The 5,209-nt window shown below is 33.7% G+C and overlaps 1 non-coding gene across 1 annotated transcript; it reads left to right on the forward strand.

Annotated features, from left to right (window-relative positions):
• The first annotated feature begins 4,491 nt into the window (after positions 1 to 4,491).
• LOC150020070 (U1 spliceosomal RNA) lies at positions 4,492 to 4,654 on the forward strand. Its single transcript, XR_016509586.1, has one exon. It is a non-coding gene; the product is annotated as a U1 spliceosomal RNA (small nuclear RNA).
• Positions 4,655 to 5,209: the final 555 nt, after the last annotated feature.

Here is a 5,209-nt window from a genome sequence, read left to right on the forward strand (position 1 = left end):
TGATTATATCCTTCCCAAAAAGCATATGTTGAAATCCGTATCCTTAAAAGTAATGGTATTTGGAGTCGGGGCCTTTGAGAGATGCTTAGATCATGAAAGTAGAGCACTAATGAATGAGTCAGTGCCTAATAAAAAAAGACCACACAGAGATCCCACTAGCGTTATGTGAGGAAATAAAAGATGGTCATCTATGAACCAGGAAGCCATCTGCAAACACTGATGATCTTGAACTTCCTAGCCTTTAGACTGTGAGAAATAAGTTTCTGTTGTTTGTAAACTCCCTGGTCTGTGGTATTTTGTTACAGCAGCCCAAACTGACTAAAACATTACTTACTATGCTAGATACCCTCTTGCATAGGCATTAAGAGTGATCCTCATTTTTCAGGCTTGTGAATTGTATTTAAGTTTTTGTGGGGCCACTAATGACCAACTATCCTTTATTTGGGGAGCAATCTCAGTTTTGTACGAGGAGAAGAGAATTGCATTAAACACTGAACTAGATTGTTAGTATGTGTTATGACACTTAATGTTCATAACTCTGTAAAATGAATATTATCAACATTTTTAAGTGCAAAAACAAAGTTCAGTGGTCAAGTAACTTTCCAGTTAGTAAATAGCAAAATAGGTCTTTACTTTTCTAAGTCTTTTATTTCTATATTTCATAAATTATATCTTAAACACACTTCACTTCATACATATATATTTAATTTGTATATTTAAGTCATATTCCATTTTATTTAAATTGATAAACTCTGAGGTTTGATTTTTAAAAAACTAACCAGGCATTATTATTAAAATGAAAATGTCTCCCCTGTAAACAGTACAAATTAAATTTATTACTAGTAATTTAATTATTACCCTCACATCTAATAATAAAGCTCTGAAAATAAGAAATACAGGTAATTAAATGTTGCTTCATGGAGAGAGTTACCATAAAATTATCTGCTGATGTTATGTATCTAACAGAATAGGCAGAAGTGAGTCATAAAATGAGGTTTATGACAGTTAGAAAGGCAAATATCTCAGATAAGAGTAAGATGAAGGGAGTGCATACACCAGAAAAGTATAAAGTAGATTAAAACTCTCAAAAAAAATATTTATTTCACTTACACAAATTAACTTATTCAGTGAAATATTTATATATGTATTTACACATGTATTTATATATTATTTTAATATAAAATTAAATAAAATGGAGAAGTATTTTGTATTTGGTAGAATTTAAATAGATATAACTGAAAACACATTTTAACTTCAATAAAAAATACTACTTTTCCAATTATGAGCAGAAATAGGAAAACATCTACTTATGTCCACCAGATGGTGGTATTGTGACACTGTTGCATCTCAAATAGCTTAAAACATTTCTCAACAGATAAATGTTTCAAATAATTTTACTTTTTCCCTGAAAATTGGAGAAAAAAATTGTAATTTTACATCATTTATGTACTTTCTCTCACCTTTCATAATTTTTTCTGTCTCCTATGATATTATTGATTGAATTGAAAAGCATTTAAAATCAGCAAACATATAAGAAATACACATACAAAAAGAAATACTATATTATGGGAACTTGTTTCTAAATGTCCTGAATAACCCTCTAAGGAGAAATCATTGAAATGCCAGATAGAATATAAAAACTTTAAATCCATCGCTGGGCAAACATTATAATAATAATTTTACTTTGGCTAAAAATTAAGAGGAGGATTTTAACAGACAGGTGAGTGCAAAATTTTCTTGAATTCTGAAAATTCATTACAGGCTTGGGAAGCTCCTAATATTCATTTTATTTCTTTTTGAGATTTTGCAACAGGAGATAATGCCAAAATCTCCCCAGAAATAAAGGGGTCCCTCTAGGTGAAAAGGTGTGTATGTTTGGGGAAAACATAGCACATGTACGGTTCAGTACTACCCAGTTTCAGGCATCCACTGGGAGATTTGAAACTTATCCCCTGAGAGTAAGGGGAACTACTGTGTTAATTATGACTGATTCTCTAATGACCTAAGACAATACATTCAAAACCACTGTATTCAAAATATGAATTAAGAAAAGAGACTGTTAACTGTGCCTGAAATCCACTGTTAAGCATTAAAATAGTGTGAAGAGGTGAATAGGGTTCCTTTGGAGATGGTTTATAAGATTTTATGCTTTCTTTAACACCTTCATTTCCATAATGGGGACATATCACCTTCAAATCAAACCAAGTGAGAGAATATTAATCTAAGGAAGCTACTGGAAAGTGTTGCACCTTTCCCAATATTTTAAGTGGGCTTAGAAGCTTAGTATTAAGAAAGGACTTAAAATGATGAAAAGTGAAGGCTATGGCTCAGTCTCCTGACCTTGCACTTTGAATACTAATATACCCTCTGAAAATAAGTGAGAGCACAGCTTTCTTGAATTTGTTTTCTTTTGAGAAAAGCCCGAAGGCCAGAAGGGCTTCTCACCAAGAGGTGACTGGTGACTGAGTATTACATGCAAAGCTTAGGGGGATGTTTAAAGAAGCCAGCTCAAGGGCAGCATTACCCATATCAAAGCTTCCTATAGAGGACCCAGAGGGGGTGGCTCAGAAGAGCCCATGGCATCACTCTAAAGAGAAAAGAATTATCATGGAGAATTTGCCTGACCCAGAGGCCAGCCGTGCTAGGCTACATACAAATTGCTAAGCTGCATAGCAAGCAATTAAGTTCTCTCCTACCTTTTATCTTCTCTTCTCTTTATCCCAGAGGAGCCAGAAACAGACTCTGATATTACAGTAAAGCAGAAGTTTGTACTTGCCAGGAAAATAAAGAAGTCACCCCTGTTCTCATCGACCACTGCTGGTTTTCCAGCCTGGAGCAGGCACAGCAGGGGGCCAATAAAGCTTTACATTAGATCAGTGTATGGAATTATGTTATTAAGATTAGGGGCTGAACATTTTAATAATTAAAATGAGGCCGTTATTAGTAATAAAAATTATCATTGGGCTTCTATTATCTAAGAGGCCTAAAAATCAAGATACAGAATGTGTCCATCATTTCCCTCCAGTCTCATAGTCTTGTTGGCTCCAGGTACCTACTGATAGGATTTTTATTATTATTATGTTAGTTTGCATTTTCTTGAACCTTATAAATGGAATCATATGTTTTTTTTTTAATTCTGCCATCTTTTACTCCACATAATTTTGACATGAATACATGTAGTTGTATTGATCAACAGTTTTCTGTTTGTTTTTACTTAAAAAATTATTTAGTAGTATTTATTGTTTGAATATGCTACATGTTTTTTATTTTTTTAAATAATTTACTTGTTTGTTTATTTATTTATTTATTTTTAGAGAGAGGGGAAAGGAGAAAGAGAGGGAGAGAAACATCACTGTGAAGTTGCCTCTCACTCGCGCCCCCAACTGGGGACCTGACGTGCAACCTAGTCATGTGCCCTGACTGGGAATCGAACCAGCGACACTTGGCTCACAGGCCGCCGCTCAATCTACTGAACCACAGCAGTCAGGGCTTTGAATATGCTACATGTTTTTTAAATCTTCTCATAATTATTGAATAATTAAATTGTCTTAAAATATTGCTATCATAAAAAATATATTTGAATATTCATGTACATATTTATTTGTGTAGATATGTTATCCTCTGTATTTAGCTAGGAAATAGGAGCAAAGGGAACTAGACATCGAGCTGAATAAACCTGGAAGCAGGGGCAATGTTTGCTTCACCAGGAAATCACAGCTTCACACCCCAGTGGGTTACAGCATTGTGCTGGGCCAACGGATTAGCACTCCTTCCTTCCCTGCTGCAGTACCAGATTGTTTAGGAACACAGGAGGAGATGCTGGAAACTAGAGGCCTTATATCAAATAGCAGAGCTAAGAAAAGCTTGGAGAGTTGATTGGTTCTTTTGAAAAAGTACCTGGTTTGTCCCAAGCCCACATGAATAAACCATGTCACACCATAATCTCCCATGTGTGGGTTTTAATTTGTGATCCTATGGAAGAGCCTAATTACCATCTACAACAGAGATATGGTCTCATTTATTTTGGCTAAATACTCAGGTGTAGAACAGTTGGGTTTTAATTTAGTTGAACTTGTAATTTTATAATAATGTGCCAAATCTTTGTTTTTCCAAAATAATTTTATCATTGTACATACTCAGCAGTATACTAGAGTTCATCTTTCTACATGCTTGCTAGTATTATCAAACTTTAATTTTAGCAATTTTATTGACTTTCTATTAACTTTCATTTCATTTCTTTGATAGTAAATGATGTTGAGCATTTTTGACATGCTTAGTGGCCTTTTATATGTTCTCTTATACATTATCTATTTAATGTTATTCTGATTATTTAAATATACTTGAATTATTGTGTTTTGAGTTTCTTTTGTAATGTATACAATTTCTTATAAAAATATGGTTTACAAATTTTTTTATTCCGTGGTCATATTTTTATTTTCTCAACATGTCTTTTGAAGAAAATGTGCTTTTAAATTTTACAACAATACATGCATACTTACTTGGCAAGGGAGATACCATGGTCATGAAGGTGGTTTTCCCAGAGCGAGGCTTTATCTGTTTCACTCTGGATGTGTTGACCCCTGCCATTTCCCCAAATGTGGGAAACTCGATTGCATAATTTGTGGGCATGAGAACTGTGTTTGTGCTCTCCTCTATAAACAAACAAACAAACAAACAAATAAATAAATAAATAAATTTTATCAATACAATATATAAGTTTTAGCTTTCCTTTTAATTTTTGTTTTCTATAAAAGTTCTGCCTATGGTGATATCAAGAGACTATATACTATGCTATCTTCTGCAAGTTTTATGCTTTAGCTTTTACATTTCTACCTGTAATTTATTTTGCTTAATTTTGTGTTTGCTGTAAAGTAAGGGTAAGTGTTATCTTTTTAAAATATGGATTTTAACTATCCCACCATCATTTGTTGAAACAAATTTATTGAAATGCACATAACTTGCAATATACCTACACTTTGGGCTTCTTATTATTGGCCGATTCTGCCTTTGCTACAAGGAAAGCAACATTCAAATCAGCCCACTGAGCTGGTTTTTCTTACTTTCTTCACTCAGAGCTTTTCTACTAGTTGGCCATAATGCCATGGTCTTCAAACAGCATGCTGTCCATCCACCTAGTAACTTTCATCCATAAACCAAAAAAATTTTGTTGGTGAATGGAGAGAAAATAGTGCACAGGGTACTGCCCACT

Source organism: Furipterus horrens, unplaced genomic scaffold (genome assembly GCF_987537825.1).
Source record: "Furipterus horrens unplaced genomic scaffold, mFurHor1.1.pri manual_scaffold_2, whole genome shotgun sequence".
NCBI lineage: Eukaryota > Metazoa > Chordata > Mammalia > Chiroptera > Furipteridae > Furipterus > Furipterus horrens.